Consider the following 20,513-nt stretch of genomic DNA (forward strand, 5'->3'; position numbering starts at 1 on the left):
AGAATTTGTTTTCTGGTGCTGTTGGACACAATGTTCTGTGTATGTCTGTTTAGTCCATTTGGTTTATAGTGTTATTTAGATCCCCCATTTCCCTATTAATTTTCTCTTAATGATCTGTCTAGTGATGAAAGTAGGATATTGAAGTCTTTTACTATTATTCTATTGTTGTCCATTTCACCTTTTAGTTCTGTTAATATTTGCTTTAAATAGTTCAGTGCTCCAATATTGGGAGCATATATATTTATAATTTTATATTATTTTGATGAATTGATGCCTTTCTCACTATATAGTATCTTTTTTGTCTCATAAAAATTTTGACTGAAAATATTTTATCTGATATAAATATTACCATTTCTACTCTCTAGGTTACTGTTTGCATGGAATATCTTTTTTCCATCCATCCCTTTACTTTCAGGCTATTTTTAAGTATCTTAGAGGGATCAGATTTAGGAACTTGTTTTTTAATCCATTTAGCCACCCTGTCTTTTTTCCCCACTGATTATTTTTTTATTTTTTTATTATTTTATCATGATAAGTGTACTTCTTAATTTCCATCACCTATTTTACCCATCCCCCCACCCACCACCTCTCTGGTAAATATCAGTTTGTTCTATATGGTTAAGAATCTGTTTATTGATTTGTCTCTATCTCTCTTTTCCTTTGCTCCTTTGTTTCATTTAATAAATTCCACACGAGTGAAATCATGATATTTGTCTTTCACTGACTTATTTCACTTAGCATTATGCTCTCTAGTTCTATCCATGTTGTTGCAAATAGCAAGATTTCATTCTTTTTTGGCTGAATTATATATATATTATATACATATATATATACCACTTCTTTATCCATTCATCTATGGATGGGCACTTGGGCTGCTTCCATACATTGGCTATTGTAAATAATGCTGCAAATAAACATAGAGATGCACATATCCTTTTGCATTGGTGTTTTTGTATTTTGGGGTAAATAACCATTAGTGCAATTACTGGATAATAGTGTAGCTCTATTTTTAATTTTTTGAGTAACCTCTATATTGTTTTGCACAGTGGCTGCACCAGTTCGCATTCCTACAAGCAGTGCTAGAGGGTTCCTTTATCTTTGCATCCTTGCCAACACGTGTTTCTTTTGTAGCCACTCTGCGTCTTTTGAATGGAGAATTTAGTACATTTATATGTGAAGTAATTATTGATACGTAAAGACTTACTATTGCCATTTTGTGAATTGTTTTCTGGCTTTTTTAGTTATTTCATTTCTTTATTCCTTTCTTTCTGTCTTCCTTATAATACTATGCTTGTATTCTTGTCTTTTTATCTTTTGTGTATCTAATGTAGGTTTTTCTCTTTATGGTTACCATGAGGCTTACATAAAATATCTTACAACAGTATATTTTAATCTGATAACAACTTACATTCAAATCACATATAAAATCGGTACACTCTTACATTTCCTCACCACATATTTTATGCTACTGATGTCACACTTTACATCTGTCTATATTCTGGCTTTAGTAAAAAATTATCAGAGTCCAGAGTGGCTACACCAGCTTGCATTCCCACCAACAATGCAAAAGACATCCTCTTTCTCTGCATCCTCACCAACATATGTTGTTGCCTGAGTTGTTAATGTTAGCCATTCTGACAGGTGTAAATTGGTATCTCATTGTGGTTTTGATTTGTATTTCCCTGATGATGAGTGATGTTGAGTATTTTTTCATGTGTCGGTTGGCCATCTGGATGTCTTCCTTGGAGAAGTGTCTATTCATGTCTTTTTCCCATTTCTTCACTGTATCGAGGTTCCTCAAAAAACTAAAAATAGAACTACCCTACGACCCAGCAATTGCACTACTAGGAACTTATCCACGGGATACAGGTGTGCTGTTTTGAAGGGACACATGCACCCCCATGTTTATAGCGGCATTATCAACAATAGCCAAAGTATGGAAAGAGCCCAAATGTCCATCGATGGATGAATGGATAAAGAAGATGTGGTATATCTATACAATGGAGTATTACTTGGCAATCAAAAAGAATGAAATCTTGCCATTTGAAACTATGTGGATGGAACTGGAGGGTATTATGCTAAGTGAAATTAGTCAGAGAAAGACAAACATCATATGACTTCACTCATATGAGGACTTTAAAAAGCAAAACAGATGAACAAAGGAAGGGAAACAAAAATAATATAAAAACAGGGAGGGGGACAAAACAGAAGAGACTCATAAATATGGAGAACAAACTGAGGGTTGCTAGAGGGGGCGTGGGAGGTGGAATGGGCTAAATGAGTAAGGGGCACTAAGGAATCTACTCCTGAAATCATTGTTGTACTATAGGCTAACTAATTTGGATGTAAATTTTAAAAAAATTAAAAATAAAATTAAAAAAATATCAGAGTCTATAGTTGTTTTGAATATTGCTTTTTAACTTTTATACTAGAAACAAACGTGATTTACATAGCACCATTAAAGTATTATGGTATTCTGGCTACGCATTAATCCCTCTGCCTGGGTGTAGCAGAAAAACTTGGTATTGGCTTTGCTTTGAGTGTGATCAGCATAGCCTGCCTGTGTCTTGATTGAGTACCGCTGGTTGCACAGCTTCTAGGTATTCTTGGAAGTCCTTAATGAGGCCCAAGAATCACAGTGGTTGGGACTATGTTTCAGTTCCTTTGTGGGAACAGGATGGGGAGGAGCCACTCCAGGCAACTCCCAAATTTTTTCAAGAGGTTTTTGGGTCAGGAGGGGTCAGAAGATATTCTCAGCCTTCACTATGAATGAATCTCTGCTTGGTTATAGCAAAGGAACCCTCTATGCTCAGTAGGGACTGTTCTGGGGGTGATCATCTCTACCCACTCACTTCTCAGCTTGAACATTTTTGTTTACTCAGCTTTCAGGTGCTCTCACCAGTATCTTTGCCCAGATGGGTCTGGGAAACACTCTAACCATCAGGTGGGGCTATGACTCAGCTCCTTGCCTGTGCATAGGCAAACCAAACTCTAGGACCAGCAAAACTCCTTGTTTGAAGACCTGAATCAGGAATATTTGCATCCCAGTGAGTTCCTTGGTCAGAGTGTGTCACTGACTTGATTCTGCAGATGCACAAAGCCGCTTGGTTGGGATTACTACTTGGGCACTGTAATTATAAACTTGATCTGTCAAGATCCATGTGCTGTATACTTCAAGGCCCTCTCCCTTCTCCTTCACAGATTCACAGTGGCTGAGACTTGAAGATTCCCCTGTAATTTCTATAGGGCGAGACTAGACTACAGGCTTCCATGAAGTTACTCAAAATGCTGAGGACATTGGTTGTCTCCTCTGGGCTCCCTTTTCCCAATGGAGAAACTAGAGGCTCAGGGGAGACCTCTCCACATGGTTCTGTGCTGGCCCGTGTGAGGCGCTCTGTGGTTACTGTGTAGCCATTTCTTTTGCCCTTCTAATGCAGTCTGTCTTGGTCTCTTGGTGAAGGGGGATGCTTCCACCTGACCCCTGTGTTCTAGGAACCTCTCAGTGGTGTCTTGTTCATGAGTAATCATTAGTTGTTCTGGTGAGTGGGAGCAAAGTCAGGAATGACCTATGTTACCTTCTTGCTGATATCACTTCTCAATTGATAGAGTATTCTGAATTTGACTATATATTTACCTTCACCAATGAGTTTTATACTTTTATATGTTTTCATGTTGTTACTTAGCATGCTTTTATTTCAACTTGAAGAGCTCTCTGAGATTTATTTTAAGGAGGACTGTGGTGAGGATCTCTCTTACCTTTTGTTTTGGAATATCTTTTTGTCTCATTCATTTATGAAGGTCAGTTTTGCCTGGTATAGTATTCTGAATTGTCAGTTTCATTTTTCATTCAGCCCTTCAAATATACTATCCAACTCTTTTCTAGCATGGAAGGTTTTTGCGGATAAACCCACTGAAAACCCTATGATGGTCTCCTACTGTATTGTGTCGTTTTTCTCATGCTGATCTCAAAAGTCTCCTTTGCCTTTTAACATTTTGATTATCCATGTGTCTCAGAGTAATCTTTGTTAGACTGATCTTGCTTAGGGTTTTGAGCTTTCTGTACCTTGATTTTTTATGACTTCCAAAATTTTGGAAGTTTTCAGTTACTATTTAAAAAAGCTTTATGCTTCCACTTCTCTTGAGATTCCCATGATGTGATTCTTTATTCACTTTATGGTGTCTCATAATTCATGCAGGCTTTCTTACTCTTTTCTGTTATTTTTTTTCTTTTTGATTCTTTAGCCAGATAATTTCAAATGGTCTGTCTTCAACTTCACTGATCCTTTTGTATGATCATGACTGTTAATGAAGCTGTCTGTTGAAATTTTCAGTTATGTCTTTGTATTCTTCAGCTCTGGGATTTCTATTTGGTCCTTCTTATAGTTTATATTAATTTATTAAAATTATCAGTTTGCTTATTGTTTTCCTGATTTCATTCAGTTGTCTGTGTTCTCTTGCATTTCACTGAATTAATTTAAGATGGTTACTTTGAATTCTTTGTCACACAAATCATAGATCACCATATCTTCAGTGCTGGTTACTGAAGTTTTATTAGTTTCTTCTAGTGGTGTCACATTTGCCTGATTGTGATCTATGTAGCTTTGCATTAGTGTATTTGCATTTGAGGTATCAAACACCTTTTGCAGTTTCATTTATTTTATTTTATTTTTTTTATTTTTAAAAATTTACTTCAAAATTAGCATATTCTGAAACAATGATTTCAGGAGTAGATTCCTTAATGTTCTTTAACCATTTACTCCATCCCCCCTCCCGCAACCCCTACAGCAACCCTCAGTTTGTTCTCCATATTTATGAGTCTCTTCTGTTTTGTCCCTCTCCCTGTTTTTATATTGTTTTTGCTTCCCTTCCCTTTTGTTCACCTGTTTTGTCTCTTAGAGTCCTCATATGAGTGACATCCTGTGACTTTTGTCTTTCTCTGACTGACTAATTTCACTGAGCATAATACTCCCCAGTTCCATCCACATAGTTGCAAATGGCAAGATTTCATTCTTTTTGATTGCCGAGTAATACTGTGTATAGATATACCACATCTTCTTTATCCATTCATCCATCGATGGACACTTGGGCTCTTTCCATACTTTGGCTATTGTTGACAATGCTGCTATAAACATGGGGGTACATGTGTCCCTTCGAAACAGCACACCTGTATCCTGTGGATAAATGCCTAGTAGTGCAATTGCTGGGTTGTAGGGTAATTCTATTTTTAGTTTTTTGAGGAACCTCCATACTGTTTTCCAGAGTGGCTGCACCAGCTTGCATTGCCAACAACAATACAAAATGGATCCTCTTTCTCCGCATCTTTGTCAACATCTGTTGTTGCCTAAGTTGTTAATGTTAGCCATTCTGACAGGTGTAAGGTGGTATCTCATTGTGGTTTTGATTTGTATTTTCCTGATGATGAGTGATGTTGAACAGTCTTTCATGTGTCGGTTGGCCATCTGGATGTCTTCCTTGGAGAAGTGTCTATTCAGGTGTTTTGCCCATTTCTTCACCAGATTATTTACTTTTTGGGTGTTGAGTTTTTTAAGTTCTTCATAGATTTTGGGTACTAACCCGTTATCTGCTATGTCATTTGCAAATATCTTCTCCTGTTCTGTCGGTTGCCTTTTTGTTTTGCTGATTGTTTCCTTCACTGTACAGAAGCTTTTTATTTTGATGAGGTCCCAGTAGTTCCTTTCTGCTTTTGTTTCCCTTGCCTCTGGAGATGTGTTGAGTAAGAAGTTGCTGAGGCCAAGATCAGAGGTTTTTGCCTGCTTTCTCCTCGAGGATTGTGATGGCTTCCTGTCTCACATTGAGGTCTTTCATCCATTTTGAGTGTATTTTTGTGTATGGTGTAAGAAAGTGGTCCACGTTCATTCTTCTGCATGTCGCTGTCCAGTTCTCCCAGCACCACTTGCTGAAGAGACGGTCTTTATTCCGTTGGATATTCTTTCCTGCTTTGTCAAAGATTAGTTGGCAATACGTTTGTGGGTCCATTTCTGGTTTCTCTATTCTGTTCCATTGATCTGAATGTCTGTTCTTGTGCCAGTACCATACTGTCTTGATGATTACAGCTTTGTAATATAGCTTGAAGTCCGGGATTGTGATGCCTCCTGCTTTGGTTTTCTTTTTCAAGATTGCTTTGGCTATTCTGGGTCTTTTCTGGTTCCATACAAATTTTAGGATTATTTGTTCTAGCTCTGTGAAGAATGTTGTTGTTACTTTGATAGTGATTGCATTGAATATGTAGATTGCTTTGGGTAGTATCGACATTTTAACAATATTTGTTCTTCCTCTCCAGGAGCATGGAATCTTTTTCCATTTTTTTTGTGTCTTCTTCAATTTCTTTCATAAGCTTTCTATAGTTTTGAATATATAGATTTTTCACCTCTTTGGTTAGATTTACTCCTAGGTATTTTATGGTTTTTGGTGCAGTTGTAAATGGGATCGATTCCTTGATTTCTCTTTCTGTTGTTGCTTCATTGTTGTTGTATAGGAATGCAACCGATTTCTGTGCATTGATTTTATATCCTGCAACTTTGCTGTACTCATGAATCAGTTCTAGCAGTTTTTTTGTGGAATCTGTTGGGTTTCCCATATAGAGTATCATGTCATCTGCAAAGAGTGAAAGTTTGACCTCCTCCTGGCTGATTTGGATGCCTTTATTTCTTTGTGTTGTCTGATTGCAGAGGCTAAGACTTCCAGTTCTATGTTGAATAACCGTGGTGAGTGTGGACATCCCTGTCTTGTTCCTAACCTTAGAGGGAAAGCTCTCAGTTTTCCCCATTGAGGATGATATTAGAGTTGGGTCATGCATATAAGACTTTTATGATCTCGAGGTATGCACCTTCTATCCCTACTTAATTGAGTGTTTGTATCAAGAAAGGACGCTGTATTTTGTCAAATACTTTCTCTGCATCTATTGACAAGATCATATGGTTCTTGTCCTTTCTTTTATTGATGTGATGAATCACGTTAATTGTTTTGCGGATATTGAATCAGCCCCGCATCCCAGGTATAAATCCCACCTGGTTGTGGTGAATAATTTTTTTAATGTATTGTTGTATCCAGTTAGCTAATATCTTGTTGAGGATTTTTGCATCCATGTTCATCAGGGAAATTGGTCTATAGTTCTCCTTTTTAGCAGGGTCACTGTCTGGGTTTGGAATCAAGGTAATGCTGGCTTCATAGAGTTTGGAAGTTTTCCTTCCATTTCTACTTTTTGGAACAATTTCAAGAGAATAGGTGTTAACCCTTCCTTAAATGTTTGGTAGAGTTCCCCTCGAAAAACATGTAGCCCTGGACTCTTGTTTTTTGGCAGATATTTGATTACTAATCCAATTTCCTTACTGGTTATGGGTCTGTGAAAATTTTCTATTTCTTCCTGTTTCAGTTTTGGTAGTGTATATGTTTCTAGGAATTTGTCCATTTCTTCCAGGTTACCCATTTTATTGGCATATAATTTCTCATAATATTCTCTTATTGTTTTTATTTCTGTTGTGTTGGTTGTGATCTCTCCTCTTTGTTTCTTGATTTTATTTATTTGGATACTTTCCTTCTTCTTTTTGATCAAACTGGCTAGGGCTTTATCAGTTTTGTTTATTCTTTCAAAGAACCAGCTTCTGGTTTCATCGATCTGTTTTTGTTTTGTTTGTTTGTTTTGTTTGTTTCGATAGCATTAATTTCTGCTCTATTCTTTATTATTTCCTGTCTAATTCTGCTTTTGGGTTTTATTTCCCATTCTTTTTCCAGGTCCTTAAGGCATAAGGTTAGATTGTATAGCTTAGATCTTTCTTCCCTCTTTAGGAAGGCCTGGATTGCTATATACATTCCTCTTAGGATGGCCCTTGTTGCATCCCAGAGGTTTTGGTTTGTAGTATTATCATTGTCATTGACTTCCATATACTTTTTAATTTCCTCTTTAACTGCTTGGTTTAGTGCATTCATTCCTTAGTAGGATATTCTTCAGTCTCCAAGTATTTGGTACCTTTCCAAATTTTTTCTTGTGGTTGATTTCGAGTTTCATAGTGTTGTGGTCTGAAAATATGCATGGTATGTTATTAATCTTTTTGTACTTCCTTAGGGCTCATTTTTGTCATAGTATATAGTCTATTCTGGAGAACATTCCATGTGCACTGGAGAAGAATGTGTATTCTGCTGCTTTAGGATGAAATTTTCTGAATATATCTGTAAGGTCCATCTGGTCTAGTGTGTCATTCAACACCATTGTTTCCTTGTTGACTTTTTGATTAGATGATGTGTCCATTGCTGTCAGTGGGGTGTTGAAGTTTCCTACTATTATGATATTACTATCAATGAATTTCTTTATGTTTGTGATTAATTGCTTCATATATTTGGGTGCTGCCACATTTGGCACATAAATGTTTACAAGTGTCAAGTCTTCTTGGTCTATAGACCTCTTGATGATGATATTATGCCCTTCTGCATCACTTGATACAGTCTTTATTTTAAAGTCTAAATTGTCTGATATAAGTATGGCTACTCCGGCTTTCTTTTGTGGACCATTAGCATGATAGATGGTTCTCCATCCCCTTATTTTCAATCTGAAGGTGTCTTTAGGTATAAAGTGGGTCTCCTTTAAAACCGCATATAGATGGATCTTCTTTTCTTATCCATTCTGTTACCCTATGACTTTTGATTGGAGCATTGAGTCCGTTGATGTTTAGAGTGAGTACTGAAAGATATGGATTTATTGCCATTATGATACTTGTTGAGTTGGAGTTACTGGTGGTGTTCTCTGGTCCTTTCTAAGGACCTTTCTACATATATATATATATATATATATATATATATATATATCCTTTCTACATATATATATCCTTTCTCCCCTCAACAAGTTCCCCTTAAAATTTCTTTCAGGGTTGATTTAGTGGTCACAAACTCTTTTAATTTTTGTTTGGGAAATTTTTCATCTCTCCTTCTATTTTGAATGACAGCCTTCCTGTATAAAGAATTCTTGGCTGCATATTTTTCTGATTCAGCACACTGTATATATCCCAGCATTCCTTTATGGCCTGCCAAGTTTCTGTGGATAGGTCTGCTGCAAACCTGATCTGTCTTCCCTTGTAGGTTAGGGACTTTTTTTCCCTTGCTGCTTTCATGATTCTCTTCTTGCCTGAGTATTTTGTGAATTTGACTATGATATGCCTTGTTGATGGTTGGTTTTTGTTGAATCTAATGGGGGTCCTCTGTGCTTCCCAGATGGTGATGTCTGTGTCTTTCCCCAGGTTAGGAAAGTTTTGCGCTATGATTTGCTCACATAAGCATTCTACCCCTATTTCTCTCTCTTCCTCATTTGGGACCCCTATGATTCTGTTTTTGTTCCTTTTTAATGAGTCACTCATTTCTCTAATTCTTAAATCATGCTCTTTTGCTTTAATCTCCCTCCTTTTTTTTCCTGCTTCATTATTCTCTATAAGTTTGTCCTCTATATTGCTGGATCTCTGTTCTGCCTCATCCATCCTTGCCGCCGCTGCATCCATCCGTGATTGCAGCTCATTTATAGCATTTTTTATTTCATTCTGGCTATTTTTTACTTATTTTATCTCTGCAGAAAGGGATTCTAATCTATTTTCGATTTCAGCTAGTATTCTTATTATCATGATTCTAAATTCTTGTTCAGACATCTTGCTTGTATCTGTGTTGGTTAAATCCCTGGCTGTCATTTCTTTGTGCTCTTTCCTTTGGGGTGAATTCCTTCATTTTGTCATTTTGAAGGGACAAAAGGAATTAAGTAGGTAGAAAAATTGTAATTAAAAATTAAAATTAAAAAATATTAAAATTAAAAATTAAAACACACGCATACACACAAAAGTCAAATAGATGATGCAAGATCCTATGTGTGTTTTGGTCTGAGTGTTTAAAGTAGTTTGACAGATTAGAGAAAAAAAGGAAAGGGGGGAAAGAAAAAAAAGGAAATCGTTTGAAAATTTGAAAAAATAAATACACTGAAGTAGACTAAAATGAAATGATGGGGGTAAAATAGAATTTGAAAAAAATATACACAAGTAAAGAATATAGTAGAAAGAAATTAAAGAAAAATATTTTTAATAAAAACTAAAAATAAATATGAATTTTTTCATTTTCTGTATTTAAGAAAAAGAAAAGCAACAAAAGGAAAAAAGAAAAAGAAAGAAAAGAAAAAAAATCATTTGAAAATTTGAAAAAGTTAATACACTGTAGTAGACTAAAATAAAATGATGGGAGTTAGGTAGAATTTGAAAAAAATATATAAAAGCAAAAATATAGTCATAAAAATTAAATAAAAATATTTTTAAAAGAGATCGAAAGTAAAAATGAATTTTTTCTCTTTCTGCATTCAAGAAAAAGAAATCAAAAAGACAAAAAAAGAAAAAGAAAAAAAGGAAATTGTTTGAAAATTTAGTCTACTCAAGTAGACTAAAATCAAATGATGGAAGTAAAGTAGAATTTGAGAAAATGTACACAAAAGTAAAAAATATAGTAATAAAAATTAAAGACAGATATATTTAATAAAAATTGAAAATAAAAATGATTTTTTTCTCTTTCTGTAGTCAAGAAAAAGAAAAGAATTGTAAAAGAGAAAAAGGAAAAAGGAAAAAAAAGAAAAAAATTGAATAGATGAACCTGCTAACAGATTGAAGTAGGACTGAAATTGCTTTGTTTTCCCCTAGAAGTCAGTCTATGTAGCCCTTTATAGTCCATAAGCTAAGATGGCTGTGAGGCTTGTGTTCTTGAAGAGCGAAGTTGGCCCAGTTGGGTGGGGCTCAGTGTAACAGCTCCACTCTCCACTAGATGGCCCTGCTAGCCTACTGGGGTGGATTGTTGCAGTGCTCATAGGTGCTTATGTGCATGCGTGGGAGCAGTGAAAATGGCACCACCCAGCTACCCAGTCTGTTCTCTTGGATCAGCAATCGTGCACTGGTCCTGTCTTCAGCTCTTGTCCATCCCCTGCTTTTTCACTCTCCATTACCAGGCCCCAGGCAGTACCTCTCTCCCAAGTTTTGTCTCAGATGCAGCTGCTTTCCCTGGCCCCCTACTTCTGAAGGACTGCGGCTTTGAGTCATTTACCCCTCTGTGGGAGGGTCTCACCAAGCAATGGCCAAATGAGCAATGACCAAATGTTGGCTGCACCCAGGAATGCCTGCTGGACCCTGCTGTTGCTGGTGTCCCGAGACTGAGGCCAGGTGCCAGCCCGCCCCAGCAAAAGTTCACGAGACAGTGTAGCATCAGCATTTCAGGGATTATGGAAAATCACAACACACATCTGGTACCAGGCTTCACCCTCAAAGACCTTGCCCCAGCACCAGGGAATGTGGTCGCTTTCTGGGGTCTGCTGGGACCAAGTGGCTTCAACAGTCTTACCAAATGTCCTACCAACAGTGGAACCGCTTGTCCCCATGTGGCCCGAGAACCTCTCAGACCCCACTCTTCCTGGGGATTTGCCCTTCCCAACAGAGCACTGCCAGGTATCGAGCTGCAGAGTTGCAGCCTTTGCACTCCCCTTGTTCACAGTCTTAATGGAATTTAAACCCTCTCCTTTCTCCTTTCTCCTCTATCCCTTTTTAGTTTAGTCCCTGTGGCTGTTTCCAATTTTCCACTTTCTCTCCAGCTGCTTTTGGGGAGGAGTGCTTGTCCGGTATGCTCCGCTCCCCAGTCTCCATCCTCTCTCTGCCCACAAAAGGGGTTCCCTACCTTTTGCAGCTTCTCATTCCCCAAGTTCAGCTCTCTGCACCGCTTACCTGCTGAATTCTGTGGTTCAGGCTGTGCATATTGCTGTGTTAATCCTCCAATAACTTTCTAGGTGTGTAGGATGGTTTAATGTTGGTCTGGCTGTATTTCATGAATGTGAGACACAACAAAAAGCTTCCATGCTGTTCTGCCATCTTGGCTCCTCCCACCTTTTGCATTTTCTAAGACTGGTCCATAAAGACCTCCTGTTATTTCCCCCTTCTGATACCATTATCTGCAGATTCACAGTTGCACTGTGTTGGAGCTAATTATGAAACTGTCTCTAGGTCTACAGTGCATTCCACCATTGATTAAGCTTGTTACCAGGGGCTCTGAATAGCATGGATTATGTCCCTGGGTAGATAAGTGTACCTTTAGTACATTGTTCAGTAGGGTGGCACTGGGGCAAGGATCTGCTTCAGGGCCAACAGCTGGGTCCTCAGAGAATGGGCTTATTACCAGATGTGCAGACATTTGTGAGTCCTGCTAAATCCCTGGGAGGGACTCTGTTTCTGGTCATTCTATGGATACCTGCATGGGCAGCACTGGCCCTAAGCTATGGTTGAGAAGGTCTGGAACTGAGCCCTGTGGCTGTTTTAGGTTTCACAACCAATATTGAGGTTTGCAAACCTCAATATTTTTGAGACATGGGTTTGAATATTTCCCAAGGTGGGCATGACTGTTCCCTGACTATAATTGGAGGGGCTGGAGCCTAGTAGAGATCTGTTTCAGGTACTCCTGAGGAATATACATGTGCATCACCCGCTTAATCCTTATGCTATAAGGACTGCTCTTAGACCGAAGCTGAGAGGGGTTGTTACTGAGTTTAGGCCCCTTTTCAGGATCTACAGGAGCATAGACAGGAGTGTCTCTCACTGGGTTCCTGAGACATTACTACTCATGAACTGTGGCTAGTAGGGGACAGAGCTGAATAGGGGACCCTTTTAGGATCCTTGGGGAAACAAACCAGTATATCTCTTGCTGGGTCCCTGGGCCAGCATGTCTGCTGGTGGACTGTGGCTGGAGCCAGGTATAAGGCCCGTTTTAGGATCTGGATTTCAGACAAGATTGTCTCCCAGTGGGTCTCTGGGTTAACAGGAATGCTGGTAGATTGTGTCTGGAAGGGGGTTAGAGCCATGTATCTGGACCTTTCTAGTATCTCCAGGGTTACATACATGAGTGTCTCCTGCCTGGTCTCATGGTGGCATGTCTGTTGGTAGACTGTGGTATTGATGGGGATAGAGCAAAGTATAGGGCCATTTCAAGATCTCTGGGGTTACAACTAGGAATATTTCTCACTAGGTGCTACCAGGACTGTTTGCAGACTGCAGCTAGAGGGGTCTAGAGCCATTATGGAATCTACATTTAGATTGAATTTGGTGAGCTTACCTCCAGGGCTTTCAGACTGAAGCCAAATGGGACTGGAGCTGGTTCACTAGCCACTTCAGGATCCACACCCAGGACCAACGTCTGTATACCTATTACACAAAGCACAGATGGGCATGATTCCTTCTGACCCCTTAGCATATGGTACTGTTGCCCAGATCAAAGGTAAATACAGCTTTAGCCAAGTCCTCAGGGGTATAAAAAGCTAATTCTGTGTCTGAAGTCAGAACTATGTTTGATGAGTCCACCACCTGGGTGTGGGCCTGCCTTTTGCCTCCTCAGTATGACTCTTGTAGGTCCTGGACTGACCTGGGTTTCATAATGTTCTGTCTGCATCACAAAGCTCCCATAAAGGCAATCTTGTCCGTGGATGTATATAAAATAATTGTTGATGAAGTGGTATATGAGTGAAGGACACCTTGTTCATCCATCTTGTGGATATCACTCCATCAAGGCTGTGTTTTTATAAACCGAGTAGGCCCCACCACCTGACCAGACACCAGGACATTCTCAGACTCCTCAATTCTCTCTTAATCCATATCTTCTCTATGTGTTACTTTTTTTCTTACTTACATTAATCAATTCTTGTCATTATATCAATTTCTTCTATAGAACATATTTGGCCTACATTTGCTCCTTAGAACTATTCTCACTCACATTTTGATGGCTGCATAGGCTCAATGCTTAGATCTACAAACACTTCTGTTTCCTGATTAAGCACCATTTGCTGATTTTTGATGGCTTTAGTACAATCCACTCTAGGAAGTTGAATGTTTTGGATTGTGTTTACTTATAGCAGTTTCCTTAATACTTGCTCTGGTTCTCAGCCCAACGTTGAGTGTAAAACAATACATTGTACTTGGGCTCCCACCTACTGAATTGGAAATAAATTATATTTAAAACTCACTATGTCCTATAGACATACCTGGAAGATGTTGGGGGTTTGGTTCTAGACCACTACAATAAAGCAAATATCACAATAAAGTGAGTCAAATAGATGCTTTGGTTTCCCATTGCATATGAAAGGTATTTTGCACTATACTGTATTAAGTGTGCAATAGCATTATGTCTTAAAAACAATGTACATATTTTAATTTAAAATACTTTATTGCTAAAGATTGCTAATAATCACCAGAGCTTTCAGCAAGTCATAATCTTTTTATAAGTAGAGAATCTTGCCTCAGTGTTGAAGGCTGTTGATTGATCAGCTTTTTAAGGTTGGAATGGCTGTGGCAATTTCTTAAGATAAGACAATAATGAAGTTTGTTGCACCAATTGACTTTTCCTTTCATGAAATTTTTTTTCTATAGTATGCAATATCTTTGATAGCGTTTTACCCACAGAACTTCTTTCAATATTGAAGTCAATTCCCTGAAACCTTGCCACTGCTCTATCAACTAAGTTTATGTAATATTTTAAATATTTTATTGTCATTTCAACAATATTCACAGCATCACACCCAGGAGTAGATTGTAACATATTTTTGGGTACACCACATTTAAAAATTTTTATTGTAATTCCAGTATAACTAACACTCAGTGTTATATTAGTTTTAGGTGTACAATATAGTTATTTGACAGTTCCATATATCACCCAGTGCTCATAATGGCAATTGCACTCCTCAGTCCTCATCACATATTTCACATATCCCTGAACCTACCTCCTCTCTGGTAATCATCAGTTTGTTTTTTATAGTTGAGTCTATTTCTCTCTCTCTCCCTCTCTCTCTTTTCCCCTTTGCTCCTTTGTTTTGTTCACTAAATTTCACATATGAAATTTCACATTTGGTACTTGTTTCCTTTCTCTAACTTATTTCACTGAGCATTATACACTCTAGCTCCATCATTGTAGTTGCAAATGTCAAGATTTTATTTTTTTTTCATGGCTGAGTAATATTCCATTGTGTATACCACTTCTTCTGTATCCATTCATCTATCAGTGGACCTTGGTATACTTCCATAATTTGTCTATTGTAAATAATGCTGCTGTAAATAAACATAGGGGGGATTGTATTCATTTGAATTAGTGTTTTTGCATATTATTTGTAAATACCCAATAGTGTGATTACTGGATCATAGGGTGCTTGTATTTTTAAATTTTTGAGTAACCACCATACTGTTTTCCACAGTGGTTGCACCAGTTTGTATTCCCACAAAAGTACAAGAGAGTTCTATTTTCTCCACATCCTTGCCAACACCTGTCTTTTCTTTTCATTTTGATTTTAGCCATTCTGATAGGTGTGAGGTGATATCTCACTGTAGTTTGTTTTGCATTTCCCTGATGATGAATAATACTGAGCATCTTTTCATGTGTCTGTTAGCCATTTGTATGTCTTCTTTGGGGAAATATCTGTTCATGTCTTCTGCCCATTTTGGATTATTTGTTTTCTGGGTGTTGAATTGTATCAGTTCTTCATATATTTTGGATACTAACCCTTTCTCCAATATATCATTTGCAAATATTTTCTCCAATTCCTTCAGTTGCCTTTTATTTTTATTGTTTGTTTCCTTCATTGTGCAGAAGCTTTCTATTTTAAAGTAATCCCAATAGTATATTTTTGCTTTTATTTCCCTTGCCTCAGGAGATATACATAGAAAGTGTTGCTATGGTCAATGTCAAAGACATTGCTGCCTATGCTCCCTTCTAGGAGTTTTATGGTTTTAGGTCTCATATTTATGTGTTTAATCCCTTTTGAGTTTATTTTCTGGGTGGTGTAATAAAGTGGTCCAGTTTTATTATTTTGCATGTAGCTGCAGTTTTTCCAGAACCATTGATTGAAGAAGCTATCTTTTCCCCGTTACCAATTTTTTACTGCTTTGTCAAATATTAATTGACCATATAGTTGTTGGTTTATTTCTGGGTTTTCTATTCTATTTCATTGATCTCTGGGTCTATTTTTGTGCCACTACCATACTGTTTTGGTTACTACAGCTTTGTAATAGTAACTTGAAATCTAGAATTGTCATACATCCAGCTTTGCTTTTCTTTTTCAAAATCGCTTTAGCTATTCACAGTCTTTTGTGGCTCCATATAACATTTAAGATTGTTTGTTCTAGTTCTGTGAAAAATGCTATTGATATTTTTATAAGGATTGCATTAAATGTGTGGATTGCTTTGGGTAGTATAGACATTTTAACAATATTTGTTCTTCTAATCCATGAGCATGGAATGTCTTTCCATTTCTTTGTGTCATCTTCAGTTTCTTTCATCAATGTTATAACTTTTAGCTTTCAGAGTACAAGTACTTCACCTGTTTGGTTAGGTTTATTCCTAGGTATCTTATTATTTTTGGTGCAGTTGTAAATAGTATTGTTTTCTTAATTTCTTTTTATATTCCCTCAATATTAATGTATAAAATTGCAACAAATTTCTGCATTTTGTATCCTGAGACTCACTGAATTCTATATCAGTTCTAGTAGTTTTTTGGTGAAGTGTTTAAGATACCCTATATAGAGTATCATGCCATCTGCAAAGAGTGAAAGTTTTACTTTTTCCTTACCAATTTGGACACATGCTTTTTTCATTGTCTTATTGCTGTGGATAGTACTTTCAGAACTATTATGAATAAAAGTAATGAGAGTGGACTTGCTTTTCTTGTTCCTGACCTTAGGGGAAAGCTCTCAGTTTTTCCTATTGAGTATAATGTTTTCTGTGGTTTTTTTATATGTGGCCTCCATTATGATGAGCAATGTTCCCTCTATATCTACTTTGTTAGATGGTTTTTATCATGAATGGATGTTGTCTTATGTCAAATGCTTTTTCTGCCTCTATTGAAATGATAATATGTTTTTTCCTGTTATTGATGTAATGTATTACATTTATTATTTTGTGAATACTGACCTATTCTTGCATCCCAGGATTAAATCCCACTTGATCATATTGATTGATTTTTTTTAACATTCCGTTGGATTTGTTTTGATGGTATTTTGTTGAGTATTTTTGAGTCTATGTACATCAGAGATATTGGCCTGTAGTTCCCTTTTTTGTGTGGTTATCTTTATCTGGTTTTGGTATCAGGGTTACACTGGCTTCATCGAATGTATTCAGAAGCTTTCCTTCTTCTATTTTTTTGGAAAGTTTGAGAAGAATAGGTATTAACTGTCCTTTTTTTTTTAATTTTTTTTCAACGTTTTTTATTTATTTTTGGGACAGAGAGAAACATAGCATGAACGGGGGAGGGGCAGAGAGAGAGGGAGACACAGAATCGGAAACAGGCTCCAGGCTCCGAGCCATCAGCCCAGAGCCTGACGCGGGGCTCGAACTCACGGACCGCGAGATCGTGACCTGGCTGAAGTTGGACGCTTAACCGACTGCGCCACCCAGGCGCCCCTAACTGTCCTTTAAATGTTTGGTAAAATTTGTCTGTGAAGCCCTCTGCTTCTGGACTTTTGTTTGTTGGGAGTTTTGTTTTGTTTTGTTTTGTTTTGTTTTGTTTTGTTTTTTTCAACGCTTTTTATTTATTTTTGGGACAGAGAGAGACAGAGCATGAACGGGGGAGGGGCAGAGAGAGAGGGAGACACAGAATCGGAAACAGGCTCCAGGCTCCGAGCCATCAGCCCAGAGCCTGACGCGGGGCTCGAACTCACGGACCGCGAGATCGTGACCTGGCTGAAGTCGGACGCTTAACCGACTGCGCCACCCAGGCGCCCCATGTTTTGTTTTGTTTTGTTTTTATTGATTCAGTCTCCTTGCTGGTAATTGGTCTGTTCAAGTTTTCTATTTTTTTTCCTGCTTCAATCTTGGTAGTTTACATATTTCTAGGAATTTATTGGTTTCTTCTAGTTTGTCTAATTTGTCATTTTTCATAACATTCTCTTACAATTGTTTGTATTTCTGTGGTATTGGTTGTTATTTCTACTCTTTCATTGGTGATTTTGTTTATTTGAGTACTTTCTCTCTCTACCTTTTTTCTATTTTTGATTAGTCTGGTTACAGGTTTATAAAATTTGTTGATCTTCTCAAAGAACCAGGTCCTGGCTTGATTGACAGATTCTATTTTTCTTTTAGTTTCTATACCATTTTTTTTGTCTTGTTTTGTTTTTTGGTTTTTTTTTTTTTTTTTTTTTTTTTGCTCTAATCTTTATTCTTTCCTTCCTTCTGCTGGTTTGGGTTTTGTTGTTCTTTCTGTAGCTCCTTTCAGTGTAAAGTTAGGTTGTTTATTTGATATTTTTCTTATTTCTTGAGTTATTCCTGTCTTGCTATAAATTTCTGTCTTAGAACCACGTTTTCTGCATCCTGAAGGGTTTGGACAGCTATGTTTTTATTTTTACTTCTCTCCATGTAATTTTTAAAAATATTTATTTATTTATTTTGAAAGACAGAGAGAGAGGGAGAGAGAGTGCATGTGCAGGGTAGAGGAACAGAGAGAAGGAGAAAGAGAATCCCAAGCAGTCTATGCACTGTCAGCACAGAGACCAACATGAGTCTCAATCCCATGAAATATGAAATCGTGACCTGAGCTGAAACCAAGAGTCAGATGCTTAACTGACTGAGCCACCCAGGTGCCCTCTCCATGTAATTTTTGATTTCTTCTTTGATTTCTTGGTTGACCCATTCATTGTTTAGTAGTATGTTCTTTAAACACTTTGTATTTGCATTCTTTCCAGACTTTTTTTTTGTTGTTGATTTCTTGTTTCATAGTGTGTGGTCAGAAAAAAATCATGGTATGTATTTGATATTTTTAAATTTGTTTAGGCTTCTTTTGTGGCCTAGTATGTGATCTGTTCTGAAGAATGTTCTGTGGGTACTCAAAACATTGTGTATTCTGCTGTTTTTGGATGGAATGTTCTGAATATATCTGTTAAATCCATCTGTTCCAGTATGCCAATTAAAGCCACTGCTCCCCTGTTGATTTTCTGTTTGGATGATATTTTCATCAATGTAAATAGGGTGCTAAAGTCCCCTAGTATTATTGTGTTATTATCAGTTGGTTCCTTTACATTTGTTTATAACTGTTTTATGAATGTGGCTTCTCCTATTTTGAGTGCATAAATATTTACACTTGATATATCTTCTTGTTGGATTGTCCCCTGTATTATTACATGGTGTATTTCTTTGTCTACTTTTAGACTTTGTTTTAAAGTCTATCATGTCTAGTATAAGTATTGCTACTCAAGATTTCTTTTGGCATGCATTTGCATGTTAAGTAATTCTCTGTTCCTTCACATTGAATATTCAGGTGTCTTTAGGTCTGAAACGAGTCTCTTGTAGACAGCATATAGATGGGTCTTGTATTTTTTTATGCATTTTGTCACCCTATCTCTTTTGATTGGAGCATTTAGTCCATTTTCATTCGAAGTAATTATCAGTAGATATGTATTTATTTCCATTTTGTTCATTGGTTTTTTTTTTTTGGTTGTTTTGTAGTTTTTCTGTCATCCTTTCTTCTCCTCTTTTTCACGGTCTGCTGGTTTTCTTTAATGATATACCTGAATTCTTTACTCTTTATATTTTGCATATTTATTACTGTCATTTATTTATAGTTACCATTCAGGTTGTATATAATATCTTTTGCATATAGCAGTCTATATTAAGCTGATGGTTGCTTAGTTTTGAACCTATTCTTTACTCCTCTCCCCTCCTCATTTCTGATATTTGATATATTTTCATTTTTTTTTCTTTCGTGCTTCTCTTGGAAGATATTTGCAGGTATCCTTTTTTTTTTTTTGCTTTTGTACTTTCTATTTTTCTCATGGCTTTTGTTTTACACTCACAGAGTCATCCTTAACATTTCTTGTAACCCTGGTTTAGTGGTCATAAATTCTTTTAACTTTTGTTTGGGAAATTCTTTATAGGAGTAGATTATATCTTAAGAAAACACTTTCTTTTCTCATCCATAAAAAACTCTTCATCTGTCAAAGTTTGATCATGAGATTGCAGCCATTCATTGACATCTTCAGGCTCCACTTCTAATTCTACCCAGTTCTCTTGCTATCTATACCGTATCTGCAGATACTTCTTCCATTGAAGTCTTGAACCTGGCAAAGTCATTCAGGAATATTGGAATCAACTTCTTCCTAACTCCTGTTAATGTTGCTATTTGGAACTCTTCTTTTGAATCATTGATATTCTTAATGGCATCTCAAATGGTGAATCCTTTCCAGGAGGTTTTTCAATTTACTTTGCCAAGATCAATCAGAGGAAACACTATCTATGGTAGCTATGGCCTTAAAATGTGTTTCTTAAATAAAAAGACTTGAAAGTCAAAATCACTCCTTAATTCATGGACTTCAGAATGGAAATTGTTTTATCAGGCATGAAAACAACATCAGTCTTGTATATCTCCATAGGAGCTCTTGATTTACCAGGTGCATAGTCAATGATCAGTAAGATTTTGAAAGGATTTTTTCTTCTGAACTGTAGTTCTCAATGGTCGGCTTAAAATAATCAGCATACCA

General features: G+C 37.0%; 1 protein-coding gene across 3 annotated transcripts in view; it reads left to right on the forward strand.

Annotated features, from left to right (window-relative positions):
* Nucleotides 1-20,513, forward strand: part of LOC131502273 (uncharacterized) — a 439,682-nt gene that overhangs the window by 134,866 nt on the left and 284,303 nt on the right. The gene's annotated exons all lie outside the window — the stretch shown is intronic.

Source organism: Neofelis nebulosa, chromosome X (genome assembly GCF_028018385.1).
Source record: "Neofelis nebulosa isolate mNeoNeb1 chromosome X, mNeoNeb1.pri, whole genome shotgun sequence".
Taxonomy (NCBI): domain Eukaryota; kingdom Metazoa; phylum Chordata; class Mammalia; order Carnivora; family Felidae; genus Neofelis; species Neofelis nebulosa.